At 43.0% G+C, this 13,508-nt stretch overlaps 1 protein-coding gene across 3 annotated transcripts in view; it reads right to left on the minus strand.

Annotated features, from left to right (window-relative positions):
• Window positions 1-13,508, minus strand: part of CFAP54 (cilia and flagella associated protein 54) — a 545,361-nt gene that overhangs the window by 80,602 nt on the left and 451,251 nt on the right. The window lies entirely within an intron of this gene.

Here is a 13,508-nt window from a genome sequence, read left to right on the forward strand (position 1 = left end):
GAAATTCTTATTGTTTTAGTGTATATTCTACCTTAACAGCCACCTTAACAACCACCACCTAAGCTTTACTCACATTATCAACAAAATCAAAATGAAGCCTAGGTAAGTTTTTTAGTAGTCTTCCTAGGCTTACTTAAAAAAAACAAAAACAAAACAAATGTAGCGCGCTACCCCCGAAGGAGCTGCAGTTTGTGTGTTCTATCCGTAAATCACATTTTACCACCTAGCCCATCGCAACCCATAGAAATAGAAACAGTCCATATTGTACTTTTCTCTTGCTTTATTTGGTATAACATGAACTGGGATAGGAAAAGAGTTTTCTGAGATGCTCTTTGTTGCTTCATAATCTTTCCTTTGCCTCTCATGCAAAGGCTCTGCAATAACTTCTCATTGGGAAGAAGGAAGTAGTCTGGTCCTTGAGAACAATGAAAGTGAATAGCAAAGAGCCACTCTGAATAACTCTTTGCATATAGACTTGGGTAGATTTACTAGAGAATACATAGGCTGTTGTAGTAAAGAGTCACTCTGAATAACTTCTTCACCCGTAGACCTTTTTAGAACAATCTGTATCTCTATTTGTGCTTGGAGCTCTACCAGCGCCTTTTGACTACTACTTCCTGTCTGTACAGTACTTCCAAGTTGAGCTAAGGAAGAGATTACTCTGAATAATTCCTCCCGCCTGACATCCCTCAGCCTTTGGTAGTACCGTTCCCCTGGGCTTTCACTCACTTGATCAAAAGTCCACGTGCCACTCATAAACGATCAATCGCCCAGTTGTCCTCCGCTTAGTTGCTACTTCTTCCGAATGGTTTCTCCATCCCTTCTCTCCAGTCTGGCACGCTCCCCTCCCCGCAGGGGGCATCCAGCAAAACCAGCAACTACATGCTGTGCGGTGTCACTAACTTCTCTCCTCCGTGTGGCCTGGTCCCCCCCTCCCTTCCCCGTAGGGGGGGGGGCTCCACTGGGCAACCCGCAGGGGGCCTTCTTTCTGATCTCTCCCTCTCCTAGATTTACCTGAAACTGTACTTTGTCATTTAAACTCAGAAAGCTCACCTACTTGAAAGTAGGTGACCGCTACACAAACAACATTGTAAAATCATGACACCCATAGTGCAGTAATTCATGACAACCAATCAGATTTGTCATCCATGCAATTTAAAAAAATAGACACTGTCGTGCTAATGTTAGTAACACCTTGATTTTTCCCCTTTTTCAATTTTTATAATGTAGCTCTTACATTTATATTTGACTGTTGCTGGAAAACAGTTTAAAGTGTATCTACTGTACTGTATAGCTAAAAAGTTTTGATTTAATTGTGAATAGATTATGGAAGAATTACAACCATTATTAACCACTTGCTGAGCGCCCTATAGCAGTTTTACTGCTACAGGGCGGCAGCTGTGCAATGGATCACACATATATTATATATATATATATATATATATATATATATATATATATGATTCTGCACTTTAGCCTGCAGGGGGGGCACCACTTATGCTGTGATTATTTACAGCAGAAGCCGATCTGTGGGTGTCAGGCACTTGATGTCCACTGGCACCTGCCGATCTTCGGGCAAAGACTCAGAAAGGAGCTTTGCCTATGTAAACAAGGCAGAGTTTTGTTCTTATGGGGGGAAGGGATGGATCCATCCCTTCCCCTAGTAAAAGCAGCACACATAGTAAACACAAACAATGGCTAGGGACACAGTTAACCCTTTGATCGCCCTAGATGTTTAACCCCTTCCCACCCAGTGTCATTAGTACAGTGACAGTGCATATTTTTAGCACTGAGCACTGTATTAGAGTCACTAGTTCCTGCAAAGTGTCAAAAGTGTCAGTTAGTGTCCAATGGTCTGCCGCAATATCGCAGTCCTGCTTATTTCCGCCATAACTAGTATAAAAAAATTAATAAATAAATAAAAATTCCAGTATATATCCCATAGTTTACAGAAGCTAGAATGTTTGTGCAATCCAATTAATATATGCTTATAGGGATTTTTTACCAAAAACATATTGGCCTAAATAAATGAAGAAATTTGATAGGATAGGTTTTATAGCAGAAAGTAAAAAATATTTTTTTTTTTTAATTTTCGGCTCCTTTTGTTTATAGGGCAAAAAGTAGAAAATGTAGTGGTGATCAAATACCACCAAAATAAAGCTCTATTTGTGGGAAAAAATATGACATCATTTTTTTTTTGGGTACAGTGTCGCATGACCGTGCAATTGTCAGTTAAAGAAACGCAGTGTTGTATAGCAAAAACCTGCCTGGTCATGAAGGGGGGTAAATCTTCTGAAGGTCAAGTGGTTAAGTTCTGTTTCTGTCTATGTCTTTGTTTTTAGTTTTGGCTAAAAGATGGAAAGATTTCTTTTTTTTCAATAGAATTTATTGAAGGAAATTACATTACAGGATATAGCAAAGATGATAATACATTTTCTTATAACGTTTGACTTAAACCATGTAGCTTAGGCGTAATTTACATAGGTGGACTGTAGTACAAGAGTGATAATGAACAACATCATATAAGAAGAACTTTCGTGCAGAGATAACTGGATGGACCATCTTTAGAGGGTCCCTAAAACTACAAGGTGGAAGAGAAGAGGGGAAGAAATAAGAAGGGAAGGGGGGAGAGGGGAGACACCACTATACCGTAGAAAGACACTAGGACTGTGACTGAAGTCATGAGTTGGTTGCTCTTGATTGGGGTGCCGATGATTGGGATACTGGTGAGGAAGAAGGGTGATCATGTTTTAGTGGCGTGGGAGGGGGGGGTTTCAAGTCCTTCCATTTGTGAGATAGTTGTTGGAGGTGTCCTCTATCCCAGCAGGTATAGGGATAGCCTCATAGTGTGAGAATGAAGTTTCAAAGTTTTCGAGTTCCTCTTGAGAAAGTGTTGATTCCATGAAAGCCTGTCATCTGGAGTAAAGAAGTTTGCTGGAGGCTTCGTGTTTAAGGCCGGTGTTGAGCTTGTCTATGTGTAGTAGGTGCAAGAGCTCCCTTTTGACCTGCGAGATCTTTGGACAGCAGGGGGAAGTCCAATTTTTTAAGATGGATCTTCGAACGACTAGGAAACATATCGGGATCCAGTTTTGGTGAGGTGGGTAGGCGTTGGGGGACCATGTTAATAGCGGTTTGTCCCAGTGCCCAAAAATGAGAAGCAGGGGATCTTTTGGTAATTTCAGCAGTGTTATACAATATATGAAAGATATGACTTGATCCCAAAGGTTAGGGATGTAGTTTCATGCCCAAAAATGGTGAGTTAAGGAAGGTCTGGCTTGATGGCATAGGGGAAGATGGCAGAGCCCTGGTTGGTCTTTTCCCAGAGGAAAGGTATATAGGTACGGTGAAGGATTTTCAATTGAGTTTCTCTCCAAGATTTGTTGGGGATCAGTTGTAGGATTTTGTTGTAGCCCTATAGAAGTTTAGCTACTATATCTGTATCAGTGAAGTCTATGCCCCAATTTGCTGCTGATGAGGATGCTATCATAGGAGTGGTCTTTTGCAGGAGAGGTTTGTAGATGTCAGAGATGATATAGGAGCCTTCTTGAAGCAGATGATCTGTGATAGTCGCACTGAATCTTTTGCGCTCCTCTCTGCATGAGTTGCGAATGAAGCTGACACATTGCCCATAGTGGAAAGCATGGGACTGGGGAAGGGAGAATGTTTCAGCAATAACTGAGAAGGCGTGGGGTCGTCCCGTTTCCACGTCACATAGTGTAGAGAATTTGGTGAGGCCTTTTTGTTGCTAAATGATTTGAAAATGAAATTAATGGTTTGTGCTCCATCCCTGATGGGAAGTTTGGGTTGCCCTGGATTGGAACGTGCCTGGATATGAAGGGGGAGAGCTTCAGGCTTTTTCTTCCTTCTATCCAGCAAATGGCAGTGACCCGTAAGAGGAGGTTATGTTGTATAGTTGAGGGGGTAGATTTCCACTTGCAGTGAAGAAGGGCAACCAAGAAGAAAAGGTGGGCCATTAGTGATTCAATGGGGTAGTTTGAATAGTGGGAGGATTGTGATATCCAGTCTAGGCTTATCCGGAGAAGACATGCTAAGTTTTATGTTCGGACATTGTGAAGACTAATACCCCTTTCGCGCCTGGGAAGATATAATTTTGCAAAAGCAATGCGTGGTCATTTGTTTTGCCAGATAAATTTAGTGATAGCTTTGTTTAACATTTTAATATCCTTATGTTTCAGGAGCAGTGGGGTTGTTTGAAGCGGGTACAACAGGCGTGTAAAACTGACCATTTTCACTAGGTGACATCTTCCCAGGAATGAGAGAGGCAGTTCCATCCAGTTACCCAACTCTTGGGATATCTTTGTGATTAGAGGGGGGTAATTGAGGTGGTATATAGAAGATAGTAGCTTCCCTATTTTGGTGCCTAGGTAGGTTATGTGTGATTTGGCTACCGTGAAAGGCAAATGTGAGGCCCAGGGGGGGGGGGTTTTAGAGGGTGCCTATGGGAAGGATTTCACTTTTATTATAGTTAATGCGGAGACCTGAGCAAAGTTTAAATTTATCAAATATTGTTTTAATAGTAGACATGTCAGAGGAGGGGTTCGCTAAGAAGATGAGAACATCATTGGCAACATAGTTTTCAGCACAAGGACAAGACATATCACCTAGATAAATTTTATAACTGATCCACCGACTGTGTCGTTTATTGTCTGACATGTCCTTGTAAGCTTTTGTATGTTGGTCGCATCATCCGCCCACTGAGATATTTCGGCAAACATCGTCGCTTTGTGGAGGTGGGTTGTGACCAACCGTGTACCTCGCCACTTTTTAGAGCACCATAATCTATATACCGCAGGCCTACAGGTGTGGATTATAAAATTCCATACCTAGAAACCTTTCTGAAGCTGAATGTTTTTTGAGGTTATGTGAACGTGAAACTTTTTGGATTTATAATTTGGATACTCTTGCGCCCAATGGGTTGAATGAAGAACTAGAAGTTAGCACTATACTATAATATAGTGTATGTTGGTCGCATCATCCGCCCACTGAGACATTTCGGCAAACATCGTCGCTTTGTGGAGGTAGGTTGTGACCAACCGTGTCCCTCGCCACTTTTTAGAGCACCATAATCTATATACCGCAGGCCTACAGGTGTGGATTATAGAATCTATACCTAGAAACCTTTCTGAAGCTGAATGTTTTTCGAGGTTATGTGAACGTGAAACTTTTTGGATTTATATTTTGGATACTCTTGCGCCCAATGGGTTGAATGAAGAACTAGAAGTTAGCACTATACTATAATATAGTGTTTACATGCATTCCAGTGTGTATATATATATATATATATGTACATGTGTTCATATGTGTGTGTATGTATATATAGATATATATATATATATATATATGTATGTATGTATGTATATGCCACTGACTCCCCGTTCACGTTCCTTAGAATTGTGCCATTTCTGATAAAATACCATATCTCCCCCTTTTTTATTCTCGTATTTCAATTGTCTTTTGTGTCATATGAGTGTGTACCGTGTGCGTGTGTGTGTGCATGCATATGGACACACAAACATAAATTGTCATCAAATCAATCATCTACCTCATTTCTTGATCATACATCACGGGACACAGAGTATTCATTACATAGTGGGTTAGATAGGCACCATCGCTGATTGGACACTGGTTAACCCCAATTAAGGAGAATTCCTCCCCTATATAACCCCTCCCATACGGGGGGGACCTCAGTTTTTTTACCAGTGTCTAAGGTGGTTGGTCACGTAAAACATGTGCTGTCACAAGAATTACAGGTGGTAAATCTACACTTCTACCAGTTAAGAGGAGTAAACGTCCACCATTCAAACGGTCTCTTTCCCCTGGAACATCAGGCTCTAAGCAGTGGCGACGGCCTTCCCAATCTACTTTCACAGGAAAGGCCCAGGGTCACACCCAAGGGCAGAAAAAGGCTTGGGGACGAAAGCCTGCCAAGCAGAGCCCCAAAACATCCCTGTGAAGGGGCGCCCCCACTCGGCCAAGTGGGGGGAAGGCTCCTACAGTTTTCATGAGCCTGGCGGGAAGAGGTTCAAGACAAGTGGGTGGTCTCTTCAGTATCTCTAGGTTACAAAATATAGTTCCTAGATCTTCCACCAGCTCGTTTCCTAAGGTCAAGAGTTCCCAAAGATCCAGTAAAGCGAGAACTGCTGCTACTGGCCTTAGATCGCTTACTATCCCAGGGAGTGATAGTAGAAATGAACCCCAAAGATCAGGGTTCAGGGTTCTACTCGAATCTCTTCACCGTTCCAAAGCCAAATGGAGATGTCAGACCCATCCTAGAGCTAAAGGATCTGAATCAGTTTCTATATATTCGATCCTTCTGAATGCAGTCAATTCGTTCGGTGGTCTCCACCCTGCAGGGGGTAGAATTTATGGCATCAATAGATATCAAGGATGCATATCTTCATGTGCCTATTTTTCCCGCTCACCAAAAATATCTAAGGTTCACGGTAGACCAGCGCCATTTCTAGTTTGTGGCCCTTCTTTTCGGTCTCGCTACAGCTCCTCGAAATTTTTACAAAAATTCTAGACCCTCTCTTAGCAAATCTAAGAGCTCAGGGCATAACTGTGGTAGCTTATATAGACGATTTGCTACTCATAGAGCAATCGGTGGCACACCTGAACCGCGCTGTCTTCAAGACAGTAAGACATTTGGAAAGACTAGGCTGGATAATCAACCTAGAAAAGTCTTCTTTGCAACCTTCAACAAGGTTGGAGTATCTAGGCATAATCATAGACACCGCTCAAGGCAGGGTGTTTCTACCAGAGCCAAAGGTCAAGGCCGTAAGAGCTCTAGTCCGCTTAGTATTAAGCAAAAAGAGTCCATCCATTCGGCTATGTATAAGACTGTTATGCCCCGTACACACGGTCGGATTTTCCGATGGAAAATGTCCGATCGGAGCGTGTTGTCGGAAATTCCGACCGTGTGTGGGCTCCATCGGACATTTTCCATCGGATTTTCCGACACACAAAGTTGGAGAGCAGGAGATAAAATTTTCCGACAACAAAATCCGTTGTCGGAAATTCCTATCGTGTGTACACAAATCCGACGGACAAAGTGCCACGCATGCTCAGAATAAATAAAGAGATGAAAGCTATTGGCCACTGCCCCGTTTATAGTCCCGACGTACGTGTTTTACGTCACCGCGTATAGAACGATCGGATTTTCCGACAACTTTGTGTGACCGTGTGTATGCAAGACAAGTTTGAGCCAACATCCGTCGGAAAAAATCCTAGGATTTTGTTGTCGGAATGTCCGAACAAAGTCCGACCGTGTGTACGGGGCATTAGGAAAGATGGTTGCCACTTTCGAGGCTGTTCCATTTGCCCAGTTTCACTCAAGGCCCCTGCAGAGAAGCATTCTCGCGGCTTGGAACAAAAAGACTCATGCCTTGGATCTTCCGATGTGCCTATCCCCAAGGATACGCAAAAGCCTCAATTGGTGGTTACGAATCAAAAATCTTTTGAAAGGCAAAGCCTTTCTTCCACTACAAGGGAAGATCGTAACCACAGATGCCAGTCTGACAGGCTGGGGAGCAGTTCTGGAAGAAACATGCACGCAGGGAAGATGGTCTGCAACTGAGAGCCACGGCTGTGGCTTACATCAATCACCAAGGTAGGCACCAGAAGTCTGGATGCCCAAAGGGAGGTGAATCGCATTCTTGCATAGGCAGAAAGCCATGTTCCCTGCCTGTCTGCGGTATTCATCCCAGGAGTGGAAAATTGGCAAGCGGATTTCTTAAGCCGCCAGCAATTATGCCCAGGAGAATGGTCCCTACACCCCGACATATTCCAAACCATATGTCAAAGGTGGGGAACACCAGATGTGGATCTATTCGCGTTCAGTTTCAACAGGAAGCTGGACAAATTTGTGTCCAGAACAAGGGATGTACTTGCTCAGGGGTCAGATGCTCTGACAATCCCATGGGATCAGTACAATCTAATGTATGCCTTCCCTCCGAACCCACTTCTTTCTGGGAAGGGTCAAAAGGGAAGCAAAGTCGGCCCTTTTAGTAGCCCCAGCTTGGCCCAGATTACCTTGGTATGCAGAGATCGTAAAGATGGCAGTGAGCAGGCCTTGGGTCCTCCCATTCCGGCCAGATCTGCTCACACAGGGTCCGATTTGCCACCCTGCTTTACAAAGTCTAAATTTGAAGGATTGGCTGCTGAAACCCACATTTTAAAAGATCGTGGGCTCTCGGAGTCAGTCCTTTCCACTCTGGTGAATGCCAGAAACCCGGCCTCCAGGCTTATTTACTACAAAATCTGGAAGGCATATGTTTCCTGGTGTGAACCCAGGGGATGGCATCCTAGAAGGTATATGATTAACAGAATCTTGACCTTTCTTCAGTCAGGCCTAGAAATGAGATTGGCTTTGAGCACTATCAAAGTCCAAATTTCGGCTTTGTCTGTATTTTTTCAGAAGCCAATTGCTTCACATTCCCTGGTCTGGGCCTTTATTCAGGGGCACTGCGGTTGAATCCGCCAGTTAAACCTCCAGTATGCCCATGGGATTTGAATTTGGTGTTGTCGGCTTTACAGGGACAACCCTTTAAAGCCACTGCACCTGGCTCCTTTAGCGCTTTTGACTAAAAAAGTCTTCTTGATAGCCATATCCTCTGCTAGGAGAGAATCAGAATTGACAGCTTTTTCTTGTAAAGAGCCATATTTAATTATTCACAAGGACAGGATTGTTATGCGTCCTAATTGTTCCTTCTTACCTAAGGTGGTTTCGGGATTCCATTTGAATCAAGATGTAGACCTACCATCCTTTTTTTCAGATCCACAGTCCACGGAGGAAGAATCTTTGCACACTCTTGATGTGGTTAGAGCAGTCAGTGTCTATCTGCAGGCAACCGCTCAGATACGGAAAACTGATTGTTTGTTTATTCTGCCAGATGGCCATAAGAAAGGCCAAGCAGCGTCGAAATCCACTCTTTCTAGATGGATTAGACAGGTTATTTTTCAGGCTTATGATATAAAGAGGAAGACTCCTCCTTTTCATGTGAAAGCTCACTCAACTAGGGCTGTTAGTGCTTCTCGGGCAGAGAATCACAAGGCCTCCATGGCTCAGATCTGTAAGGCTGCGACTTGGTCTTCAGTCCATACATTCACCAGATTCTATCAGGTGGATGTAAGAGGGCAAGAGGATACCGCCTTCGGGCGCAGTGTACTGCAGGCTGCAGTTTAGTTCCTCTGGTCCGTTTGCGGTCTATATTTTCTGATCTGTGTCTCCCTCCCCTCAAATGAGCATTGCTTTGGGACATCCCACTATGTAATGAATACTCTGTGTCCCGTGATGTATGATCAAGAAATTAGGATTTTTAAATACAGCTTACCTGTAAAATCCTTTTCTTGAGAGTACATCACGGGACACAGAGCTCCCGCCCTTCTATGGGTTTTACGTGGTTACCTATTGCTTTGCTACAAAACTGAGGTCCTCCCCGTATGGTAGGGGTTATATAGGGGAGGAATCTAACCCACTATGTAATGAATACTCTGTGTCCCGTGATGTACTCTCAAGAAAAGGATTTTACAGGTAAGCTGTATTTAAAAATCCTATTATTACATTCCTCTTAAATTCAGTGCATAACCTATATACATTTTGGCCATATATATTATTAAGGAACAATCCATTACTATTATTATTACTATTTTTATCTATATTTCGTTTTTATTTTTAGTTCCTTTAGTATTCACATTCTTCATGTTTATTATATGTATATTATTATTCTCTTCCATAAGTGTAGGCCCCACACATAAATGTGTGTATGTGTGTGTATATATATATATATATATATATATTATATATACATTTTTTTTTATATATATTTTTTCTCACCATGTTCTCCTTATTTTAATTCTTTATACCAATTAGTATCATTATTCTTTACAATTGGTTTACAATTTTTGATCATTATTCGATGGGTAGTAATTTAGAACAGTTATATCGTGTCTGGTCTTATCTATTTTTACGATTGTATCTCTAATCATTTTTGCATATGACATCTTGCATATATTTATATCGCATATATTGATACTGGTTTAGCTCTCATTATAAATGAGCATATGTTTCTTGCCTTTTTTTTTTTTTTATTATTTTTGGCCATCCACATTAATTTATGATATATATTAATTTATGATATATATAAATTGTATATGAATTTTTATACTCTTAAGACACATTTATTATAAATTATTATTATTTTTTATTAATAATATTTATTAATGAAAATGATCCACATATCATCCTTATAGAGTGGCTTGCCAGCTCGCCAAAACATTTGGATTACCCTATTGGCTAGCTGTCGTTTTTTCCTAATGCAGAGCATTTAAATTTCTTTCCCTTCCTCTCGCTATACACTTGACAAAGGAGCGCGCATGCTCACTGTGAGTCTCGCGCATGCTCTGAAATGCGTTGTTCTTTCCCCTATACTCTGGAGACGTCACATGCCAGCGGGCGTCCCTTCAGAGCAGAACACTTCCATCTACTCCAGCCAGTGAGACGACCAGCCGGCTTCCCTGCAGGTGATTGCGGTCATCCCAGCTGAAGACTCCGACTGTACAGGACACTCAGCAACATTGTGGACTGATCCAGGAGCCCTTACCTCCCCGGAGCTTGTTACCCCTTACCTCCATGTAAGTTTTGGATTACATGCTGTTTTCCTTATTAAATACTTGCACTCAGAGGCGCTTTTCTTTTGTTTTTTGTCTCATCGGCAAAGAGGGAGGTGCGTATTTCATATTTGCCAATGTTGATCCCATGTAGTGGGGCCTTTTGGGTTAGGTATCTAGAAAGGGGTTCTAACGCTAGGTTGAATAGCAGCGGGGAGAGGGGGCAGCATTGTCTTGTGTCCTTGTAGAGTCGGAATTTGTCAGAGAGAAGGCCAGCCATCACCAATCTGGCTGCGGGAGAAGTGTACATAGTGTTCACAAGGTGATTAAAAGGGCCAGTGAAACCCATTTTTGACATGACCCATGACCATTGAAAGCCATTGAAAGCTGACTTTGTCGAAGGCTTTCTCCGCATTCAGAGTGATGATGGCAAAGTCCCCCCCCCGGTTACATTTAGTATGTTCTAGGACCATCATTACTTTGCGGATATTTAACGTGGCTGTTCTCCCTTTTATGAAACCTGACTGAGCAGGGTGTATCAGGGAGGGAATGATGTTGGCAAGTCTAGTGGCGACAATTTTTGAGAGAATTTTGTGATATGGGTCTGTAGGAGCCCGGTTCAAGGGGGTCTTTTCCTTTCTTCAAAAGTAATTTGGTGATGGTTCCCCTGCCTGACCTGAGTCTAGGGTATATAGAGATCATTGTGCCAGTCGGAGTTTGGAGCTAGCCATCTTGTAGTTTGCTAGAATGTGTTTTTTGTAAGAAGTGGCATATGATATGATCCGGCCTCTAAGAAAGGCCTTACTATCTTCCCAAAAAGCTTTGGGTTGTCAACATGTGGGGAGTTGTAGAAGCTGTAGAAAAATCTTTCCACGCTTCCTCCATGTATGATTGGAAATCAGAGTTGTTGTGAAGATAGGATAGGAAGCGCCATATTCTGGGGTTAGGATATAGGTCAGGGTTGTCAAGAGTTGCTGATATAGGGGCATGATCTGTCATCCGTCGGGTGCAGTGTGGTGTTGAAGTCACCTCCAACTATATGTGGGACATTCAGGGCATTTAATAATCTAGTTGAGATCTCACTAAAGAATTGTTTGCCAGGGCTATTAGGGGTGTAGATATTGGATATCACGAGGTCTCTGTTTCCTACCCGGATATGTGCAGTGAGGAAACGACCCTGATCATCAGGGGCTACAGACATGACTTCACAGGGGAGGTTTTTGTGTATCAAGATGAGAACCCCTGCTTTGCGCCCAGCTGCGTTGGAACCCAGGACAGTACCTACCTGGAGCTTTCTCATGCAATGGAAGTCGGGAGACAATAGAAGTGTCTCCTGAAGTAAGGCAATGTCGGTTTTAAGTCTCTTAAGATGGCAAAGGATTTTAAGTCTCTTGTTGGGGGACCTAAGCCCTTTTTACGTTCCAAGAGGTGATTTTCATGGGGGTAGAATTTTTGGGGGGATTTGGGCTGGTGTTAAGTTTGTATAGGGTTCTTACCTGGAGGGAGGAACTGTTATATTAATGTAGAACGATGCGATTCTCAAAAGAGTTTACTGGTGCTTGAGTGTCTGGTTTTGTGATGGGTAGTGTAGGATAGAGGTGAGAGAAGTGGGAGAGGGTTTGTAGGGGAAAAAGCACGAGATAAACATGTTACAAAACAATGAATGAACTTCTCTTTTTTTCCCGCATGAGTTCACTGTATAGGCCTGCTCCCAGTACTGACCTGAATGATGCAGCGGAGGCTTGCCCAAAAAGTTAATGGTATCTTTTGCAGCAATCTCGGGTTGTGTATGAGGGAGGGAGATGGCTGTATGCAATAAGGCCATAGGGTCATTTCATGCAGTGAAAACATAGTATGGTTAAAGATAACAATAATAAACATAGTATCAAGGCCTGCCAGTTTGTTGGAGGCTATATCAGAGGAGAACGTTAATTGAGGTGAAGCCCAACCTGGGAAAACCTACAATAGAGCATACAAGCAGCCATTATTGGATGGAGTGTTTTTTTTTTTTGCGGTTACCAGATCAACAAGGAGCAGATCGATGGTCAGGTCCAGAGTATCTGAGTCCTTTGGAGAATCCTTCCGTGGGCTTCTTTGGTCCAGAGGGCGATTATTTGGGGCAGCCCTGAATGAGGAGTTGGAGTGCGAATCTGCATGTAGTGTACGCAGGAAGACCTCCGCTTCAGAAGGATACTGGAAGGAGAGCTGATCTCCGTTAGGGGCCTTGAGACGGAGAGTTGCAGCCAGTTTTCCTTTTTTTAGAGACTTCGATGGAGTAGTCTGCAAAGATCAGGACCTTTATTCCGTCTATTTGAATGGATCTAGACAGCCTGAATTTTTGCAATATGGAGGTGTTGTCCGAGTAATTTAGGTATTTAGCGATGATCGGGCAAGGAGTCTTGCGTTCGGCTGTGAAAGCTCCCATGCGGTGGGCCCGTTCTACCGTGCAGGGACCAGGAAGGCCTAATGCTTCTGGGATGCATCTGGTGCAAATTTCAGTGAGGGCTGATGCTTGGAGGGATTCTGGGATGCCTACAAAGCGTAGATTGCTCCTTTCAGATATATTTTCCAAATCGTCCAGTTTTTGAAGTATATATTGGTATGTTTTGTCCTGTGCCTGCTCCGTGGCTTGTGCATGATAAAATTCTTCTTCCACATTGGAGAGGCGATGTTCAGCCTCATTCAGCCTGGTTGTGTGTTCCCCCAGTTGTTTTTGGAATTGCTTCATCCCTGCATTCACTGCCTTCTCAACTGAGGCAGCTATCATGGGGGTCAATAGTGCTGCCACTGCCTGAGCTATGCGCTCTGTATTTTTGTCTCCTTGGTGTGAGGAGGGTGAGGCATGTTGTGGGGAGGGAGAAGCTGAGCAGCCACTCACA

The sequence above is a fragment of the Aquarana catesbeiana genome, linkage group LG03 (assembly GCF_042186555.1).
Source record: "Aquarana catesbeiana isolate 2022-GZ linkage group LG03, ASM4218655v1, whole genome shotgun sequence".
NCBI lineage: Eukaryota > Metazoa > Chordata > Amphibia > Anura > Ranidae > Aquarana > Aquarana catesbeiana.